Consider the following 23,737-nt stretch of genomic DNA (forward strand, 5'->3'; position numbering starts at 1 on the left):
TTGCTGTTGCTGATGTGTGTTATCTTTCATCAGTTTCCCCTTACGTTGGAATTTGCTATCATCAGAGTATATATAGTTTATATATTTTATATATAAATTACACACACACACACGTCGTGCCGAATCAGTAAACTTGCGATTTTGGCTTAAATAGCAACGCACTTCTTGCCGAATAAGGCAAGCGAAAATTTGTGTATGCAATAATTTCGCAAAAATCATTCTGAATCTAACGAAAAAAATATATTTCACTGTATTTGTTTATTAAATTATTTTAAACTTATAATTTTATTTAGTTGCGTCAGTTATAACAAGGTTAGGCAAGTTTTGCTAAGCTTCTTTTGCTACAAAATTATTTTTTACATTAACAAATAAAAAAAAATATCTGTATACGTACAACACAAAATTTTAGAAAGACTTAATTTTAAAGGAATTTTTGCTAATTGACCAGTTTTATCTATTTGGCACGACATTATATATATATATATAATATATATATATATATATATATATATATATATATATATATATATATATATATATATATATATATATATATATATATATATATATATATAAAATGAAAGAATGTCATCGTGTCTCGTGAGTATATTAACTAATGTAGCTGATAAAGAGAAGTATAACCATACATTTTATAATAACCATAACATAGCGCCACTGCTACCACGAATGACAATATTTTTCTAGACAACACAAGTGTAATATTCTACAAGATGGAATTTAGCTTAATTGCGTTGCGCTCTTGGAAGAGAGAAACGTATTAGAGAGAAGCTGAGAGAGGAAATTAAGGCGACTAGAGAAGACAACAACAGCTGCTCGAGAACGAAATATCCAGCTAATTCATTTATAACTTTGATGACGAACTTTTATATAATAAATTATGAATTACTAAATCTATGAAGCGTTCATAAAGAACGCTGGGAACGGAAAATAATTCAAGTTTGGTCAGAGGATAGGGATGTTGGCTCCAATTCCTCGGATCACGAGCTCCTCACCAGTACTAGGGTGTTCCACTTGATAAGGTCCTAAAACGTCTTGTTTCGAAATGTTTGGCGGCTAAGTAAGATATTCAAGATGATTACCGTGATTATTACTTGCAATCCAGTAGGTGGGTGTGGACTTTCCTTATCACTCAGGCAACTCGAGAGAATAATGGAATACTTCCCCTCGTACAGGTAACCAAAGGATAGGATGGGTACTTCCCCCCTCACCCAGGAAACTAAGGATCAGTATGGGTACTTCCTCCCTTACCAAGACATGCCAGAGGAAGGATGGGAAGCAGAGATTTGACCAAATATGTATTTACTGTAATTCCATTCGGAAATTTAACTGGCGGTTGTTATATTAATTTTAAATACAGTTCAAATACATCATAACTGTGTATCCAAAACCTGGTGGTCCCTAAACTTCATCTCATTTTAATTTGAAAACCAGTCAAGACGGGAGAACCTGCAGTGAACCTGTTACAAACCTGGAAGTCTTTTGTCCATGTGTGGGTAAGTGTTCTGTATCAGAAGCTCTCGGTCTCTCATGAAGTCAGAATGTCTAGCACTGTGCATGTACGGTTTGGTCAGCAGTTGTCAGATGATCCTAATCAATACAGAGAAGAATGTCTCCACTGTAACACGTGTCATTTTACGTCGGCAAAAACATCTGTCCACATAATATGGACAGATGTTAAGGCTGGTTTACTTAAATTTAGTCTTGCACTGTTCAGTATTACGGTACCCATGTCTTTACACTGCAGCTACATTCCAGGAGTCTTTGAAGCAATAATATGAAATGACAAACTAATAACACCTCAGGTCACATTACACTTGATAAGGAAAGTTGAAGTTTATTATTTGGGTTTACACGAAATTAAGTTATCAGTTATAGATGTAGTTCTTTAGTTTTTCATTATCTCATTGTTTAGCTTGGCTTAATATCAAATAAACAACGATGTCCATAGTATCACTCTTCTTTCATGTATTATGAAATACAATTCTGAATGAAGCGAGGCCAATTTCACTGCATAATCAGTCTCTAGCTTCTCATTCCAATTTTTATCCTCTAACAGAAATCCTCGTATCCATCAACAGGGAAAAAAATTAAATGATGATATATATCAGTATTAATAAACAGCACAATTTAGGGGAATAGAATGAGTATGATGGGGCAAGACATGGATATATTACTCTATTCATTTTATGCTTACTCTAATGATGCATAATGATATAAATATAAGTTTAATTGTTCTAAAAGTATTTATTTCATCCCGCATACCTCAATCTTTTTTCATTGATTTTTAGAAAATTGAGAATAAGTTTAGTTAAGCAATACTGGAAACAAAGAATAATTCTTCAATACTGACGCAGTATAACAGAAGCAAAATGGTTGCCTGATTAGAGTGGTTTAGTTTTATCAATATTTCTTATATACTCTGAGAGGCATCTTCCTGTACTTTTGTAACTCGAGCAACTCTTGCTGCTGCTGCAGCAGCAGCAGCAGCAGCACTCTGGAAGACTAGCAAGGTTTTCAGTAAGCAATACTGACACACAATGATCCCAGTCGGAAGGAAGCATCCAACAAGCAAGTAACATCCATTCCCTTCAACCACTGTCATTTTCTTGATTTTCATCAGTATTTGAATTGCAGTTATGTAATGCCTCGTCAGATAATAAAGTACCTTGGCGTAACAAGGCACGAATGAGATATGTAACTGAATGTATCTCAGCGCATATATGCTGAAAGTTCAATCCCAATTTTTGGGACTAAAGTGTTCCTGACTGGTGATGAACAGGTTACATGACGCATGTGTATTCCATAGACTTTAAGGTCCATTAACCAAATAACCACAGCTAAGAAATTTTGTTGAAGGATCAAAGGAGCACAATTGAACCCTTGAAAACGGAATGTAAAAGAATCTCTAAAATTTACGGGAAAATTTTTTAAATTTGACCAGTTTCGGGGACATTTTAAAGACATATGAAATGGGTATCTGGAAAGGCTCGTGTGTCATTATTACATAATATACTTCACCGAGTGGTCAATATTTACCATACTGGAAATAAAATCATAGTCTGACTAGTAGAAATTGGTAGAAAGAAAAAAAAGAATTTAAGAAATAAGAACAAGCCGTATACCCGCGTATTTCTCCCCCTCCAACCCCCGTTACCATCACTGGTCACAGCACTTTACAGCTTACTGAAAGACAAACTCAACCAATCCACATGTCAGTTTGACAGCTGACAACTGGTCAGGCTGTGATATGCGCTCTTGCACTGGAGTTACATGTCCCTACATCAACTCCCAGGTACTGTCATCTATGCTAATAGTAGCTTCAGAGGAACACACTCATCTGAGTCATGAAGTGGTTTGCTTGTGCCTTTAAAGGTATCAACGTGCATTCTGATTTTACAGACAATCTTTTATATATTCTAAAAGTATTTTATTAGCCTGCATGGGATGCAAGCAGATCATAAATCTCCCGATTTCGGTTATAATTTCCCAAAAGACCCTTAATTATATAGCACATCCTTGAGAGCTTAATGAAACAAATAGTGAGTGTTTGGTGCATCTCCCCACGTATTCTTTTCCCATACACTGCAATTAGTCGTAAAGGATGGGCTGAATTTGATTGGGCCTTTGCGAGGTCAGCAAAGTGTTAAGTATTATAAGCTACAGGAATCTTGCCACAGAACTTTTTAAATGAGAACCGAAGACTGAGCCGCAAACTGCTATTTGAGGGAATAGCCAGTTTTTTTTTTTCGTCCGGAGACCATCGAGAAACTGAACTATGGTGAGAAATTTTTCCCTGACCTAGAATATGATCCTTGATGAGTAGAGTGAAAGACCCGCATTTTTTGAGTCTGCCACAACTTTGCCCAGGCCTAAAACAGGTGACTTAAATTACAGTTTTACTATTTATTATAATTATAATCATAGGAAAGCGCTAAACCAGTAGGATTATACAGCGTACATGGAAGGGGGGGGGATGTTGGAAGGTATTCAGGCTCAATTCAGGGAACCTAAGCACAGATCCAGTTCCGTAGATCAAGAGCCCCTCACCAGCGTCAAGGAACTTCCCTCGAGGGGGTTACTATTTATTACTGGGACTCCGTGCTAACTTGTTTAAACTTTGAGAGATATTCAGTTGTATGAAACATTTTAATTTAATAACATCTCTTTGTTCTCGGTGGAAGCTCATGTGAGCTACCGGGATAAACGCAGCTGATACCTGGAGTATACCTGGAGAGGGTTCCAGGGGTCAACGCCCCCGCGGCCCGGTCTGTGACCAGGCCTCATATGAAGCAAATTTTGATTAAGATGCCAACAAACTTCCAAATAGCTCTGCAAAGTCTGAAGCCACTAATTCATCTGCCTCTTAACACAGATCAAACACTCCAAGTTATTTATGGTAATGGAAAACGACCCACCAGACAATGCCACCCAACCAACTCAATAATTAAATCCTGCTGACTCCCAGGTTGATAATTACCTGACACTTCCCTGTTTAGCAGCATCAGACAGCCCACTTCAATCCTGGTTGCAATAATCCACCAGTTTCCTGCACGCAGAGGTAGGTTGCCAATATTTATCCACACCATATTCCTCTGCTCGTGTGCTACGCCTTATTTACCGTTACTGGGAAAATCTCCATCTCATTTCCGTTTTGAAGATTTAACGTTTGTGAAATGCAGCCACAAAAAACTTGGGCAATTTAATTGAACAAAAAATTCAATGTATATGCTCAATAAAGATGAAATTTTATGGAAAATATTCTATAAATCTTTTAGTTATTGTAATGTGTTTAAAGATAACGAGTTTACTGCACGAGTTTAGGCTCCGACGCTAGTCAACCTCACGAAGAAGTAATGATGTACTTTGTGTCCATTGCCAATCATTTTTAAGCTTAAAATACACAAAATACTGCATGTACCGTCTCGACAGACCTAGGAATTTAAGTTTCCAACTGTCGTAGTAAATAGGAGCTAACTAGCTTTCCTTAGCAGTGCAATGTGTGGTTTAGTACCAGACTAGTAGTGCTCTACTGCACACTATCAAATATATGAAAAATGTTCAACCACCATAGCTATAAAGCTAGTTAGAAGCATTGAACTAAGCTACCATAAAGTGATCTAAGAATATTTTACGATTTCATTTACAGCATATATGAAATTTATGGTAACATGCCTTTATATTCGTAATTGGAATATATTTATAAACGACTCATTTTTGGTTTATACGTGAAGCTTTGTATTTATATTTCAATGGTAATTAGGGGTTTACAAAAACAAATATTTGTGAGTTAGAATTTTATATTTTTCAGGATTAGCGTACTTAAATTTGTATCTATTTGAGCATGCGTATCGGACCCCATTTACGAATGGGTTTTTTCCTGTGACCCAGGAATGAACACTTCTTCCAGACCCAGACAACCCTAGGGCAGGATGGGTACTTCCTCCCTGAGGAAAAAACAGGGGTAGGATAGTTACATTCGTCCCTTTGGGGCAGGATGGGTACTTTTGTCTCTTGAATCAGGGAAACCTGGGGTAGGATTGGCACTTTTCCCTTCCGCCAGGATCCTCATAAGCATCGTCTAGAGGCTAACTACTTCACGTCCATGTAATCATCGAGATTTAATCTAGAAAATGCGTGCAACAAATTTAAATATATTTCTTGAATATATATCCTTCAAGGAAGATGTCTGCATGTTTGTGGTTTCATGATGCAACTGAACCTCTCCTTTCCAGGATCTACCTTAATTGCCTCCTTATTCTTGGAGCACTGTCACCCCTACAGATTTAGGGCTTCCTTGTAAAATAATAAATTATAATTACTGTATATCAAGTATTACTCGAGAACTTTAAGAAATACATTACCCATGTTATTACTAAAATAATAAGGAAACACTAAACCTTTAGAGGAAGTCAGGTTTTTTCTGAGGGTGCGGGAAGGTAGCCCCAGTTCTTAGCATCAAGGGCCCTTCACTAGCAACAATGTTGCCCTTTAAAATAAGATACAATATGAACGAAGCTTACTGAAACTATTCCTAATGTTGACGCCTCTCATTACAAACACAATCTATGTAGTCACACACAAAACAAAAACGAGAAAAACACACGGAGAGTTCATGAACATACTTTCACAAGAGCCGGCAGATGCATGTGTACGTTTGTGCAAGTGTTAGCAGTGTTCACATTGTACATGCATGTTCGATATAATTATATAATAAGGAAGTGTAACCGTTATGCAAGAGAGAATTTTAAACCCGAGGATAGACACCCATGGACTTTGAATTTTGATATTTTTTTTTTGGTACCTAAATTCACACCGATGCGTTTCTCTCAGCATGAAGCGCACTTGTCAAGCATGAATATATCACTGTTGCAAACTTGAGCTGTGTTTGCTCAAGCTTGTTCTGACCAGCTGGAGTTATGTATGTTTAACCTAGTTCTGACCAGCTGGAGTTATGTATGTTCAACCTTATTCTGACCAGCTGGAGTTATGTATGTTCAACCTTGTTCTGACCAGCTGGAGTTATGTATGTTCAACCTTGTTCTGACCAGCTGGAGTTATGTATGTTCAACCTTGTTCTGACCAGCTGGAGTTATGCATGTTCAACCTTATTCTGACCAGCTGGAATTATGTATGTTCAACCTTGTTCTGACCAGCTGGAGTTATGCATGTTCATCCTTGTTCTGACCAGCTGGAGTTATGCATGTTCATCCTTCTGACCAGCTGAAGTTATGCATGTTCAACCTTGTTCTGACCAGCTGGAGTTATGGATGTTCAACCTTGTTCTGACCAGCTGAAGTTATACATGTTCATCCTTCTGACCAGCTAAGTTATACATGTTCATCCTTCTAACCAGCTGAAGTTATGCATGTTCATCCTTCTAACCAGCTGGAGTTATGCATGTTCATCCTTCTGACCAGCTGGAGTTATGCACGTTCATCCTTCTGACCAGCTGAAGTTATACATGTTCATCCTTCTGACCAGCTGGAGTTATGCATGCTCATCCTTCTGACCAGCTGGAGTTATGCATGTTCATCCTTCTGACCAGCTGGAGTTATGCATGTTCATCCTTCTGACCAGCTGGAGTTATGCACGTTCATCCTTCTGACCAGCTGGAGTTATGCATGTTCATCCTTCTGACCAGCTGGAGTTATGCATGTTCATCCTTCTGACCAGCTGGAGTTATGCATGTTCATCCTTCTAACCAGCTGGAGTTATGCATGTTCATCCTTCTAACCAGCTGGAGTTATGCATGTTCATCCTTCTAACCAGCTGGAGTTATGCATGTTCATCCTTCTAACCAGCTGGAGTTATGCATGTTCATCCTTCTAACCAGCTGGAGTTATGCATGTTCATCCTTCTAACCAGCTGGAGTTATGCATGTTCATCCTTCTAACCAGCTGGAGTTATGCATGTTCATCCTTCTAACCAGCTGGAGTTATGCATGTTCATCCTTCTGACCAGCTGGAGTTATGCATGTTCATCCTTCTAACCAGCTGAAGTTATACATGTTCATCCTTCTAACCAGCTGGAGTTATGCATGTTCATCCTTCTGACCAGCTGGAGTTATGCATGTTCATCCTTCTGACCAGCTGGAGTTATACATGTTCATCCTTCTGACCAGCTGAAGTTATGCATGTTCATCCTTCTGACCAGCTGGAGTTATGCATGTTCATCCTTCTGACCAGCTGGAGTTATGCATGTTCATCCTTCTAACCAGCTGGAGTTATGCATGTTCATCCTTCTGACCAGCTGGAGTTATACATGTTCATCCTTCTGACCAGCTGAAGTTATGCATGTTCAAGTTGCTTCGGACTAAGTCAACGTATTCTCAATAAATAATATAATTCAGTGAATAATAAATAAAAAATATAAAGATATGCAAATCACAGTAGGAAAATAGGACTATAAAATACTCACAAATTTGCCTTTTAAAGATTGTATATTATTATTATAATCAAAAAGAAGCGCTAAGCCACAAGGGCTATACAGCTAAAGGTTGTATATATTTCAGTATAATATACTGAAAAATGCAACACTGTATATAATACACTAGAAACTACATAGTGAGATACCACCTGAAGTGGAGACCGGGGACCCGCAGCCTCGGAGACAGTAAACATTCTTCAGAGAAGAAACTTGAAGGGTTCGTCCCTGACCTGGTTGGGAATTTTCTTGTTCTACCATCCCTGATTTATGAAGATGAATATTTTTGGGACTTTATTGAAAATATATTAAAAATGTATTATATATAATACGTTGGAAATGCATTACAAACACTACGTTTGAAATATACATTATACGCTTCCTGTGAATTAAATTTTATATATATATATATATATATATATATATATATATATATATATATATATATATATATATATATATATATATATATATATATATATATATATATATATATATATTGAAAATATATTGCATATGCCTGCGAGTCTACTATATGGGCAAATAGCTAAATAAATATACCACCTTTTTGATGCTGGTGACCGGCTCTTAATCAGAAGAATTATAGCTACAGTTCTCTTCCTCGCATTAAACCCAAAACCTTCCCCATTCTGTAGGTGCTCTATGACCCCGACGGACTTAGCGCTTTCTCTTAAATGAAACATTAAAACAAAATATCTCACAGATTCGTCTCTGAGTAAAAGTATCTCCTTTAAGGGCTTCCAAAGGTGTGTGGGGTGGCCATACCCACCCACGGCAGCCACCCACCCGCCCACCCACGGCAGCGACATAACCACACACACTGGCACCTTCTCTTTAAGATCTCACCTCTCATTTTACACTATGCAGGTTTCACTAAATCTGCTGGCCAAGAAGACACGTACAAATCCTCCACGGATTTAACATTCAGAAAGAAGCATTAAATACATAGGGGTTATACGGCACGTGATCCAAGTACACGGAGGATATTTCTATTACTTTGGATTAGAAGCTATTCAATAGCATGAAGTTACCCACTTCAACGGAAGCGGAGGTACACTTATTTTTATTTGCATTATTATATTCAGAAGGAAAGAACTAAACCCGTACAGGGTTGTAGAGTCATCAGAATTAACATTAAAGAATTATTATTTAGAGACAGATTTTCATTCCAAAAGACTTGCAGAATTTTTTTTTCAAATATCTTGCTGCATGTGTTGATCAAGAGGCCAGGGAGTCATGCTTGTGACTGCACGTGTTGATCAAGAGGCCAGGGAGTCATGCTTGTGACTGCACGTGTTGATCAAGAGGCCAGGGAGTCATGCTTGTGACTGCACGTGTTGATCAAGAGGCCAGGGAGTCATGCTTGTGACTGCACGTGTTGATCAAGAGGCCAGGGAGTCATGCTTGTGACTGCACGTGTTGATCAAGAGGCCAGGGAGTCATGCTTGTGACTGCACGTGTTGATCAAGAGGCCAGGGAGTCATGCTTGTGACTGCACGTGTTGATCAAGAGGCCAGGGAGTCATGCTTGTGACTGCACGTGTTGATCAAGAGGCCAGGGAGTCATGCTTGTGACTGCACGTGTTGATCAAGAGGCCAGGGAGTCATGCTTGTGACTGCACGTGTTGATCAAGAGGCCAGGGAGTCATGCTTGTGACTGCACGTGTTGATCAAGAGGCCAGGGAGTCATGCTTGTGACTGCAAGGGTTGATCAAGAGGCCAGGGAGTCATGCTTGTGACTGCACGTGTTGATCAAGAGGCCAGGGAGTCATGCTTGTGACTGCACGTGTTGATCAAGAGGCCAGGGAGTCATGCTTGTGACTGCACGTGTTGATCAAGAGGCCAGGGAGTCATGCTTGTGACTGCACGTGTTGATCAAGAGGCCAGGGAGTCATGCTTGTGACTGCAAGGGTTAGTCAAGAGGCCTGGGAGTCATGCTTATGACTGCATGTCTTGGTCAAGAGGCCAGTCTTCTAAGCTGTGTCTTCTCCATGACGTATGAAGAGTATCAAGTACTCGTCTTTCAGACGCAACATTCTCAGTGACTTACATTTAACACAAGTAATTTTTTTTTACCAGTGAATATTTAGAAAGCCGTTTAATAACGTATCATTTCTATTATTTATGTCGAATTTCTTTTAGGAAAAGCATAGATGTATATGCTTAATGATTATTTCAAGGCTACATAACTATTAAAAAAGATAATTAACCTAACTTAAAGGTAACATGGTCCATGAAAGTCTAAAATGCTATTTTGTTGATATGGTAACATCTAGGCGAGTACAAATAGGAAGCGCGTCTGTCTGGCGCTCACAAGACGGAGGATCGAGCCTCCAACACGTCTTGCGCTGAATGACTCACTTGGGTTTAGCGCTTAACATGGATTAATTTATTTATTTATTTATGTTGATATGGTCTGTATTTAGTTTTTCTATTAAACATTGGCGCTATTTTTCATGAGGAATTATTAAACCCTTGGGAATCACAGAGCTTGGGGAATGGGGGGCAAATAGGTTTGATCCAAGAGAGGGGAAGGTAACTTCAATTAATTGGATGAAGGGCCATTTACCGGTTTTAAAAGGTTCTCCGTCTGTTCTTCAAGGGCGTCTGTGACAGACAACAGTAACAATTGCAATTGTAACAGACAACAGTTACAATTGCAAAACCGTTTTGCTTCATTTTATATCTTCATCTAAGGGTAGTAAATATTTTTGATGATTTTGTTCTGTTAAGGGTATCATCAATACAGTGTCTGAAGTAACGGAATCATCAATGCGCTCTCTAACCCAACGGGATGCACAATGTACTCTTTAGTTAAATGAGGTATGTAAGGAATAATGGGCTCTTCAAGGTGTTCCCTAATGGGATCCTCCTGGTGCTCTCTAATGGGATCCTCCCGGTGCTCTCTAATGGGATCCTCCCGGTGCTGTCTAATGGGATCCTCCCGGTGCTCTCTAATGGGATCCTCCCGGTGCTCTCTAATGGGATCCTCCCGGTGCTCTCTAATGGGATCCTCCCGGTGCTCCCTACTTTAAGGGGATCCTCCCGGTGCTCCCTACTTTAAGGGGATCCTCCCGGTGCTCCCTACTTTAAGGGGATCCTCCCGGTGCTCCCTACTTTAAGGGGATCCTCCCGGTGCTCCCTACTTTAAGGGGATCCTCCCGGTGATCCCTACTTTAAGGGGATCCTCCCGGTGCTCCCTACTTTAAGGGGATCCTCCCGGTGCTCCCTACTTCAAGGGGATCCTCCCGGTGCTCCCTACTTTAAGGGGATCCTCCCGGTGCTCCCTACTTTAAGGGGATCCTCCCGGTGCTCCCTACTTTAAGGGGATCCTCCCGGTGCTCCCTACTTTAAGGGGATCCTCCCGGTATCTTCACTTTGGGTTCTTCACCGTGCTCTTAGTATATTAGGACCGCTAATATATTTTCTAGATTATCACGGCACGCTCTTTAACTGAGCATATTTATATAATAAGTAGCAAGTTGGTATATATTATATCTAAATATATGATGGCGCCATGGTATAGCATAACACAGGAATTACTTTCTCAATCAAGATTTTTTGGGGTCTGAATCTATACTTTTTTGTGTATAATTTATATAACCCTCTAATTATTTGTGAAGCATCTGAGAGAATTTGAGAGCATATACGATTATGCTGAACATATAATTTTAGCGAATATACCTAGTGTGACGAATATATTTTCTCGGAAAATTACAGAATTGTGGAAGTGGTGTATGTGAGAGTATGTTGTGGCATATATCAGGATATGTGTTGGTATGCGTTTGGGTGGTTATTGCAGCTAGTGCTGGTGTAATATTACAGTGTGTGTGTTGGCAGAGAGGAGCCCAGTTGTCTGCAGTGTGTGTGTGTGTGTGTGTGTGTGTGTGTGTGTGTGTGTGTGTGTGTGTGTGTGTGTGTGTGTGCGCGCGCGCGCTGGCTGGGAGCATCCCAGCTGTCTGCAGTGTGTTGGTTGGGAGCATCCCAATTGTCTGCAGTGTGTTGGCTGGGAGCATCCCAATTGTCTGCAGTGTGTTGGCTGGGAGCATCCCAATTGTCTGCAGTGTGTTGGCTGGGAGCATCCCAATTGTCTGCAGTGTGTTGGCTGGGAGCATCCCAATTGTCTGCAGTGTGTTGGCTGGGAGCATCCTAATTGTCTGCAGTGTGTGTGTGTGTGTGTGTACTCAACTGTAGTTGCAGGGGTCGAGACTCGGCTCTTGGCCCCGCCTCTTCACTGAACACTACTAGGTCCTCTCTCTCCCTGCTCCATGAGCTTTATCATAACTCGTCTTAAAGCTATGTATGGTTCCTGCCTCTACTACATCGCTCGCCAGACTGTTCCACTTGCTGACCACTATGACTGAAGAACTGCTTCCTAACATCCCTGTGACTCATCCGAGTCTTTAACTTCCAAGAGTGATCCCTTGTTTCTGTGTCCCCTCTCTGGAACATCGTGTGTGTGTGTGTGTGTGTGTGTTGGCTGGGAGCATCCCAGTTGTCTGCAGAGTGGCTAACTCCTCTTTAAAACTGCCTCCCCCGCCAGCAGACACCCACATAATGCATCGCTGTCCTTACTCAATGATTACACGCATGTACCTGCAGGCACTAGCATATTATATATATATATATATATATATATATATATATATATATATATATATATATATATATATATATATATATATTTTACAGCGTGACTTTGTAAATGGTCCAAGTCGTAAGCTCCTCTCTTCTATGTGCGGTTTATTTGTGTATAATTATAATACATTGCGCATAAGTAGTTTTATAAGAATCACCAAAATCCCCTCCCCCACTAAGAGTCATCACAGCCAATATTTTCACAAGCTCTGCTTTATTCACTATCAACTTTACGGTGCCCAGTGGCCTGGTAGACAAAGCTCTCGCTTCACACACACGGAGGGGTCCGTGGTTCGTTTCCCAGCAAGGGTGGAAACAGTGGGTGTGATTTTTTACACTTGGTCCTGTTCACCCATCAGTAAAATGGGTACCCGAGTTCGGTCGACTGGTGTGGGTCGCATCCTGGGACAAAAATTGGCCTAATTTACCTAAAAAGCTCTTCATAACAAACGACTTTCAATATAGTAATATGTCAGTGATGTCAGCTAGGCCTGTATACCTTGTACATGTACTTGTAGAAATAAAGATATGTTATTATTATTACAGTCACTATCATCAACTGCTACTGCACTACCGTTTCTTCCACTAACGCAACTACCCTTACTGCACTTCCATGACTGACACCACACTATCGCCAGCAACACAACGCACAGCCACCATACTGCCATAAATCAACACAACACTACCACCACGCTCACCACCAACACAACACGACAACCATGCCCACCACACTACCACACTCGTCTCCAATTTCACAACATAACATCACACTTCCACTATACTATCATCGTACACACGTCACACTATTACCACTAACATATCAATACCACCAAAACCACAGTTCCACCACTCTCATCAACACCTTACTATTACCACTAATATCACACTAACACCACGCCCACCACACTGCCACAACACCCACCACAGCTGCACCACCATTACAATATTACCGCTACTACCACCACCAATATCACAACACTACTACTACGACAACACTACCATCATACAAGCACCATACGATTATCATTAACACCACAATACCACCTAAATCACCACTACAGCTCTACCACTAACTCACTATCACCACTAACACAACACGTCCACCATTTATACATTACCACAAACCACTCACCATCAAATCTCCATCATCAATACCATAATAACGCCACGCTACCACCATCACTACAGTACCACGATTTAACACCACATGACACTACCACTAAGACACGAACACCAACAATAATTCACTACCAATAACACCACTAGCATTAACGTTACGCTACCACCACCAACACCACACTGCTACAACAAGCATCACCACCAACAACACTGCTACAACATACATTACCCTACCACCATCAACACCACACTACTACGACAATTACACCACCACCACCACCATAAACTCCAGGTTAACATAACACTAACACCACTTTAGTACCAATAACACCCGACTATCTCCACAAAAACGACGCTTACACCATACACAACACCACTATCATCATACAATCACGACCAACATTCACATTAAGTTCAGCCCTGCTTCCACAATCCCATAGCGAGTAAAGTTAATAGGTTTTACAAGCTGCATATAATTATGTTAGAGAGTGGCGCAATAAGTACACATATATATGCAGGACGTGGAGTGCAGATCAATGAATGCTCCCAGCTCGATATACAATTTTCTCCTCAGAGAGGATTTCCCCGGCGCGAGGAGCGACAAGCTCCGCAGCACTGCGACAAACTCACGCTGCGGCGGCCACAAAGCACCCAAACGTCAGCGGATAATTCAACAACGTGGCTTATGTACACGGCAGTAATAAGCCAGTTAAACGCAACACGCAAAGTATATTCACGTAAGACCTAAGAGCTTCGTTTCTGTCTTCAAGCCATTCGACAAAAACTTGTATAAGAAACAAAAAGCGGATGTCTCATATACGATAACATTTAGAAAATGCTTAACATGGTTCAACGTTTACAATATTCATATGCCTTAACATTCAGAATGTTTACATTGTTTAACAATCAGAATGTGTTTACATGGCTTAGTTACAAGAGTGTACAAGAATGGCTGGAGTGAGAGAGAGAGCCCAGGTACTCACCTCCATGTCCTGGTGGACTGATCCCAACAACTGACCAAGTAAGTTCGGACCAGCCCGTGTGAAGTTCTCGCCTGCTGGGTTGCCACGTACTCTATACTCACTCGCCGCGCGCCGCTCTATTACACCCACGATAGAGCCATCTTTTACCATATAAACTTTCTCACTTCCACATTTATACGAAAACGTGCAGTAGTTTTGATGCATATTGCGCTCTACGAATTACAAGGTGTGGATGCTGAATAATACGATAGATGAAATCACATGGTGTGGCGGGGGGGCAGGGGGAGCGAAGCGCCCCGCTGCGCAGGCGCTGGAGGGGGGCTGGGAAGAGAAGTAAATACATACATATCCTTTAATTAACGTGTAATGTGATGTTTGATCGCCCGTTAACTGCACTCTTTTTTGGTCGTAAATTAATTGGGGATTAGAGTTATCATTTAACGGTCATATACATTTGTAATTTTAAATAAAAAAAAATCCAACAAAACCTACATGCAGTATATATAATACTTAATTACTTAATAATCAAATGTCATGGTGTAAATTGTCTGATTATTCGTTATTACAAAGTGTGATCAGCCATGAGTTACAAACTTTTTTGGAAAAATAAGTCACGTTCACTAATACTTGGTTGCTGGGAATCGAACGATGTCTGTCTATTTTGCGTTCAGGTGAGACAGTTCGGTTGGGTTGGGGGAGCTCTATTATAATGGAGAAGCTCTTGTATAGTGGAGAAACTCTAGTATAGTGGAGGAGCTCTAGTATAATGGAGGAGCTCTGTAGTGGAGGAGATCTAGTATAGTGGAGAAGCTGTAGTATAGTGGAGGAGCTTTAGTATAGTGGAGTAGCTCTAGTATAGTGGAGCTCTATTGTAGTGGAGCTCTATTATAGTGGAGCTCTATTATAGTGAAGTAGCTGTAGCATAGTGGAGTAGCTCTAGTATAGTGGAGAAGCTCTAATATAGTGGAAAAGCTCTAGTATAATGCAGAAGCTCTAGTGGAGAAGCTCTAGTATAGTGGAGAAGCTCTAGTATAGTGGAGAAGCTCTAGTATAGCGGAGAAGCTCCTCAACCATCACCCCTCTCAATATATTCATTGCTCCTCCAGTAAGTAAGCCTTAATGTTTGTGCAGCACGGAGAGAGCAGACAACCCGGAGACACCTAGTACATTTACATCAGTTCAAGACTTACCCACTAATGAAAATAATAACAGCACGACGTTTCGCTCAATCCTAAATTACATCCCCCCCCCCCCAAATATACTTTTTTCTCCAGTTCAGAAACCATACTGGTTGTGTAGTATAACTTTGATGAGTTGATAACTATTGTGAGCTTATTTAGTCTATCAAGTAAGGCACTTTTTTTAAATCATTTAATAAATATTTTGGTTATTTAAAGTGAATCACGTGATATATGTTGCCTAACATTCATAGGTATTATATTATGCATAGATATTAAGTGTAGTGTATGCAGTGACACACTCATCTTTCTTCAATTAGATTCATTACAAATAAGCATAAGCAAACACCAAAATTTCCAGCTATACAAAGATGTTTACAGTCCAGTTTTCATTATTTTTAGCTTGTGTTCAGTATGGCTCTGTCGCACCGGTCTCCAGTAGTAGTCGGTCATCAAACTGGTCGTCAAGTTTCCTTGATATCTCGTCTCCTTAATGACTATGTCTTGAATCGTTCACAGTGGGGTTCTATTTTCCAAAAACTGTACGTGTTGGAGGACAACTAAATTCAGATTTTAATTCAGCATCTCGTTATTAGTTAGAAATATATTAGTTAGAAATATACTGTTGGCCAAGCCAGTGTTATTAGCAAGCAAGAGCCGAGGAGCATACTCTGGCAGCTATGGTTAATGTTTGTGCAGCTGGTATCAGCAGACAGGGCGGAGTCTCCTAACGTATGTGCTGCACGCAGGAATGTGCCTTGCTCCTACAGTAGCTATTGTGAAAGTTGTTCCACTATGGCGGGGAAATGTTATTTTTACGAGAATATCAGAATTACTTTTCTGAATTATTGTCGGCGATTAATATAAACAACTTACAACAGATACAAGATGTTATGGAGATTACCTCTTGAGGGGCGTGTTCAGAGCTCAAGGGAAACCTCTCCCAAAGAGGTATTTAAAGAGATGTAGGAGTTCATCACGCCTTCCGAACACCTTATTAAGCTGTGTTCCGGGGGAAATAGGGAGCAGGCTATTTAAGAAGAGCCTCACTACTCCGGATTGTACAAAAGGTCAGCATTATTATGCATCTTTGATGGGAAACAGTGAACACAGTAATTATTTTAATAAATATTAACATCATATTATATTCCTTATGAAGCTTTACTCTAATCCCTTAGTGATGATGAGCGTGTAGACAACAGTAAGAGAGGAAGGAGGAACTATCTCGTGAGGAACTATGTTTACGACATCAACAATCCCACAGAATAGCCTTCAACGACGTACAAACCATTTTGAAATGCTTGGCAGCAAAAGTTACATATGAGAAAAGTAAAACAAGCGCGTTCCATTATCTCATTACACAGAACACGTGCAACACCTGCACACCAGGCCTTTTCTAATCTAATACAGGGATGTGATGCGCAGGTGTCGTACATGGGTCGTATTTATTATCCTGCTGGCATTGTACATATTTTCTTTATTTAATGACACATTTGATTTTAGTATACTGAAATCTGAACTTACCCACAATTTGTAAACGGTAACTTAAAATGAAGATTATGACCGAAACGTTAAAAATTTTAATCTCCAAATTACGAATTACCTCTGAAACGTTATTAGATATTCCCCCCTCAAATTAGGAGATTCCTATAGTAGTTCTCTGGTTTCTTTCCTTCCTCCAGTGTTCCCGTGCGATAACTTGAGAGCGATTCTCTTGATCGGTTTCAATGCTGATTTATCTGACTTAGAGGAAAGTTCACATTATTGTCACACAGCGTTAGTACAAACATGTTATCTTAAAATATGTAATGAATGTAATTTTCTGATATGCATGATATATCCTAAATATCTAGATAGAATTGGTATTAAAAATGGTAGTAAGTGGTTCCTGCACAATAACTAAACAATGCTTCGTCTGATATGCGTCATACTTCCAGCAACCCTGGTATATATTCCTCAATAGAAGGATTTCATATTTTATTGGACAGTATAAGTCTTAATTTGTCAATTTCGTTAAAACTGGTTAATTGGTTTCGACAACTCAACGCCTCTCAACACAGACGTTAAGTCTGGGTTGCATTCGTTCCAATGCGCATCGAAAATGCCTCTTTATATCGACTTCAAACTTTCAATGCTGGTGTATCTAACTTAAAGAGAAGTACATATTTTTATTGAAGCTGTAGAGGGCATTGTGCTAAATTTTTTGAAAAAACTGGGAAAATTAAACTTATTCTTTCGGAACACTAGCTAAGGTCAGCCGAATGAAGTTCAAAAATTTAAGCTGAGCCTCATACTAACTTAATTCAGCACAATATTATTTTTTCAGCTATTCTCTAAAGCTATTTCGGAAATATCATGCATTTCAGAAAATTAAGTGCATTAAATATTTTAAAGACAGCTATTTTGGTAAATACTGTGATCTAACATCTGTCACGGAACAACACTTAGTGTTAGTTTAATCAAGACCAGTCGAGTGGTTTTTGGGATATGTCAACGGAATTAACCCTTCCATCTTTCCCTTGCAGCACGAACACAGTACTAAAAACTATGGACATCGCATTCCTAAATTCATTCCATCAGGCCAGCTGAGGGTAGGTTTCAGTAATTAAAAAAAAAAAACAATCTTTCAGGATTATTGAAAATTAAAACTCGGCAAAAATGAAAAGAAAAAAAATGATGAGAAGCTTACCTTTTTATATAATGTTGAAATTTAACAAATTAATAATAGTTTAACCTAGCAACGAATATAAAATTGCATCTCATTTCGAACAAATATCTAAATTTCCTGTAGTTTTATCTCTGCAATTTTGAATTTACGTGCTTCAGAATGGGGAAGTCTGAAGATAACAGATACACCCACAATGCCACAGCTTACAGTACTTCTCTCTCGCCGCTCTCTCTACTCGGAGTGTGTTCGTGGAAAAATATTTTGACTGGGTCGAGTTCCAGCGCTTGGAATTCTCAACAGCATTGATCTCCAACTTCTGGATCGCCTAAATATCTTGGATAGGAATGATTACATCTCCTGGATCTCCTAGGAATGTATACAGCTCCTGGATCTATTGGGTGTGTATGATTACAGTTCCTGTATCTCTTGGGTGTGTATGATTACAGCTCCTGTATCTCTTGGGAATGTATAATTACAGTTCTTGGATCTCTTGGGAATGTATCATTGCAGCTCCTGGCTCTCTTGGTAAGGAATACTTACAGCTTTTGGGTCTATTAGGCATATATGATTACAGCTCCTGGATCTATTGGGAATATGTGACTACAGTCCCTGGATCTCTTGGGTGTGTATGATTATAGCTCCTGAATCTCTTGGTAGGGTATGGTTACAGCTCCTGGACATCTTAGTAGTGTATCATTACAGCTCCTTAATCTCTTGGGAAGGTATAATTACAGCTAGTGGATCTCTTGGGAAGGCATGACTAAAGTTCCTCGATCTCTTGGGAAGGCATGATTACTGCTCTTGGATGTGTATGATTACAGCTCTTGGTACTGTATGATTACAGCTGCTTCAGCTCTTCGGGGGAATTGAACTGCAGCTCCTCTACCTCATGACGGCTTTTAGGTATAGCTACTAGACTTCTTACCTAGTAGGGTCATGTCATACAGGAAGATACTTCGCTTGAATTGCGTAGCGACTGAAACAGATTTTTTCATTATGTACTCCACGAAAGGGGATACCTATTGTGGCCGTCAGATAATGATTTTAATTATGTTTTACTAACTTGAAACTTTCCACGCAAAAATATGAGACTGATTCTTCAAATCAACCGGAAATTTTCAATGCTGAGTTATCATACTTTGAGGAAAAACTGTTTATTATGGTACTGTGCAACCACCAATTTTTTTTTTTCAAAATAACTGGTGAATGCCTTTTCTGAGTGACTTCACAATTTGAACTTCAGTACAATCCATTGAAAGATTCATATTGGAATATGTAAGCCCCAGTTTGGTAATTTTGCTAAACAAACATTGATACAAGTTACAGTGCTTTAACAGATTAATAACTAATTGGCTACAAATTCACCACATTGGAGTATCCTAGAAGAAAATTCGGATTAGTTTTGGAGTAAGTGGCGATTCGCCAGTTACATCGAGTTATGTATGAATATTCGTTTCCATTTGATAACTTAATAGTTCCTTTTCTGCTTAGGAAGGGACTGTTTAGGTGTAAATTTACAAATATTATTTGAACCCCAAGTTGTGCATAGGACGGAGCTGTAGCGTCCCTGATGTCGTTATTCATTTTATTTTTTGCTTAACCGTAGAGTATTTTAAAGCCTTAATGAACAGTAACTACGAAAGAAAACGTGAAAGTGACAAAATTTAAGGTTTTGGGAGTGATGGAAAGGCACTCGGTAGTAAAAACATTTACATTCAAATTTCTATTAAAATAATAATTGTTTTATTACTGTATTTATTGATTTATTTAATTAGTAAAAGTTGTGCATGATTTTGAAGCATTTCAGAGTGCAAACAAACCATACCACGGGCGGGTATAGAACCCGCGATCAGAGAGTCTCGAAACTCCAGACCGTCGCGTTAGCCACTGGACCAGCTAGCCACAATAAGATTCAATAAGGTCCAGTGGCTAACGCGACGGTCTTGAGTTTTGAGACTCTCTGATCGCGGGTTCTATCCCCGCCCGTTTTATGGTTTGTTTGCAATCGTGTCATTACGATTTCGTGAGCCATGTTCAGAGTGTAAAGTCATGCCTGTGGCCACATTACATATATTGCAGTAGTTCCTCGTGTCGTGGCGCTGTCTTAATATCTTTTTATGTGTTACTTCATAAATATTCTAGTGTTTGAGTTGCAGCTCTTAGGCCTCTGGAACGTGTTGATCTACAGTTCCTGGGCCTGCTGAGGGTGTTTAAGTTAGAGGTACTTGGATACTTGATAATGTTGAGCCGAAACATTTACGCCTATTGAGAGTTAATTGTCACTCCTTGAGGAAGTTGAGCTGTAGCTCTGCAACTGTACATTAGAGCTTTGAGATCAATCTAATATCCTTGTAGCGTAGGTTAAGATACAGAGGACCAGAATTATCCGATACGAAAATCTCTCTTCCCTCCCTCCTTTTTTCCTTCTGTCCTCCCTTCATTTCCCTCTCCCCTCCCTCTCTCTCTGGTCGTTTAGCGACCGTAGCACAGCTAATATTTTTGTGTGAAGCGCTTTTTCAGTATTGGTCATCCAACAAAAGTGGTGAAGCGTGAGACCGAAAGCTCCTGCAAGGAAAAAAGAACGCATTGTAGCCACTTATGTGAACAAGTGCAATGAAAGACGATGTACTGCACTTAGCTCGGCTCCTTAGAACGCTAAGGTAGCAAATGACGTGAAAGCTGCTTAATTGCCATCGTTAGTGATCTGACAACGAGAGGGAAAAAAACACAAGTGAAGGAGGGAGGCGACAAGATTTGAGTTAGGGAGAGGAGAGAAATGAGGGAGAGACGACAGAGGAGAGTGGAGGCAAATCTAAATGAGGAACAGAATTGAAAGGTGGTGAGTAACAGAGAAGCTGGCGCAGGGTGAGTGAGAGAATATGAGAGAATAGGGAGGTAAAAAAAATATATATTCGTTTTGAAGCACTAAACCCTTAAAGTAGAGAGAAAATAGAAGCTAAATGAGGGAGAGAAAAAAGGCAGAGTAACAGAGAGAAACAACGACCTGAGTGGGGGGAGAAAAGGGAGAAGCTGAGGAAGGAAGAAAGAAGGGAAGTGCGGAGCGAGAAGGATAAAATGGAAGAACTGAGTGGAGGGAGAGAGAAGGAAGGGCTAGAGTGAGGGAGACAGGACCTGAATGAAGGAGACAGGAGGAGCTGAGGAAGACGGTAATGAGAACTAGGTGGTCGCGTCCGTTAGTTCTCTCAGTGTGTGTGTGTGTGTGTGTGTGTGTGTGTGTGTGTGTGTGTGTGTATGTGTGTGTGTGTTGCACGATGATAGCAACATATAGTTGAGAATAAGTGACATTTGTTATTGTTGAGTTATCTTAATGAGTATGTAACTTTGCTTTTCAAGTTACCCTTTTCGTAATACATATATCTTTAGCGTTGTTAACGAGCGATATACGTCTGATAACATTATTTATTGTAAAAAATATTTACTAGCGTTTACTAAATCTCACCACAATGCAATGTTTCAGTGATATTCAGAAAGCACAACATAAACACACACACTTACAGCTGAGTCCATAATTACATCCGAAACGTCAAACATTCCATATGTTTATCCACACACAGACATTAACTCCTGAACTGTGAGTTTTAAACTCGGAGGATAAATTCCAGTTGGAGACATAATCTACATACTAATGCCAGGGGAATTGTTTACTCTCTGCTGTTTGCTCACTTTGTATGCCATTATAACTCTTGGCAGTATTTTGGTTTTATGCACCAACACTCCACCTCCCACTAACTCACCTCCTCCCACCCATTACCCCCCGGCTCAAGTCACAGTATTCCTCAATTCCACACAGTTAAGCACGACTGTATTCCAGTTCTCTTTAATCCACGTCCCACACTCCAAGAAGATACTAGGAAAGAACAGACTAAGGAAATGATGTACAAGAACATGAATAGATTATGAAAGAGAGAGTAGAAGATACCTAAGACATGACAGCGTTCAGAAGGGAAAAAATAACACTGACAACTGAAGTCAACTTTCCAAGAGATTACCACAGATAAGGGTTTCGAACATGTGTCAAAATTGTCACAAGGTCCTCTCAGTACTTTGGCCCAACAGATATCTCCAGATCTTACAATGCCCGTATATATATATATATATATATATATATATATATATATATATATATATATATATATATATATATATATATATATATATATATATAAAGGAGACTCGAACTTACGAGGTGCTTGTTCCAAGGTTCGTAGGTTCGAGTCTCCTTCGAGTGTTTTGTATATTTCGCCTGCTCTTGCGAATTCCTTGCATTGTTAATATCTCTAGTAAGGCTGATGCATGCAGGGGATGAGATGAAAAAGCTGTAAGCCTTCTCCCTGAAAGCTGGCTGCCTTGGATCAAAGTCTAGCGCAAGCTGGACTCCAAGGTATTGGTCGAGTGTGGGTAGATTGGTAAAGCACTGCGTACCTTGTTCCAAGGTTCGTAGGTTTGAGTCTCCTTCAGCTAGAGATCAGTGTTTGTGTATATTTCGCCTGCTCTTGCGAATTCCTTATATATATATATACATATATATATACATATACATACATATATATACATACATATATATATACATATATATACATACATATATACATACATATATACATACATACATATATTTCTTTCTTCTTTCAACACACCGGCCGTATCCCACCGAGGCGGGGTGGCCCAAAAGGAAAAACGAAAGCTTCTCCTTTTACATTTAGTAATATATACAGGAGAAGAGGTTACTAGCTCCTTGCTCCCGGCATTTTAGTCGCCTCTTACAACACGCATGGCTTACGGAGGAAGAATTCTGTTCCACTTCCCCATGGAGGTAAGAGGAAATAAACAAGAACAAGAACTAGAAAGAAAATAGAAGAAAACCCAAAAGGGTGTGTATATATATGCTTGTACATGTATGTGTAGTGTGACCTAAGTGTAAGTAGAAGTAGCAAGACATACCTGAAATCTTGCATGTGAATGAGACAGATAAAAAAAGACACCAGCAATCTTACCATCGTGTAAAACAATTACAGGCTTCAGTTTTACACTCACTTGGCAGGACGGTAGTACCTCCCAGGGCGGTTGCTCTCTAGCAACCTATTACCTGGAGTTTACCTGGAGTTTACCTGGAGAGAGTTCCGGGGGTCAACGCCCCCGCGGCCCGGTCTGAGACCAGGCCTCCTG

The 23,737-nt window shown here is 39.8% G+C and overlaps 1 protein-coding gene across 4 annotated transcripts in view; it reads right to left on the reverse strand.

Moving 5' to 3' along the window:
* Positions 1–23,737, reverse strand: part of cpx (synaptic transmission protein complexin) — an 874,417-nt gene that overhangs the window by 686,668 nt on the left and 164,012 nt on the right. For 2 of the 4 annotated variants that reach the window (XM_070087416.1, XM_070087413.1), the window contains exon 1: positions 14,705–14,801. The exons of 1 other annotated variant lie outside the window; for it this stretch is intronic. The gene's annotated coding sequence lies outside the window, so the exon portion shown is untranslated. Of the gene's footprint in view, positions 1–14,704; positions 14,803–23,737 lie in introns of those variants that run through there. One more of the 4 variants, XM_070087415.1, reaches the window with a different exon arrangement.

Source organism: Cherax quadricarinatus, chromosome 21 (assembly GCF_038502225.1).
Source record: "Cherax quadricarinatus isolate ZL_2023a chromosome 21, ASM3850222v1, whole genome shotgun sequence".
In the NCBI taxonomy this organism is placed as follows: Eukaryota; Metazoa; Arthropoda; class Malacostraca; order Decapoda; family Parastacidae; genus Cherax; species Cherax quadricarinatus.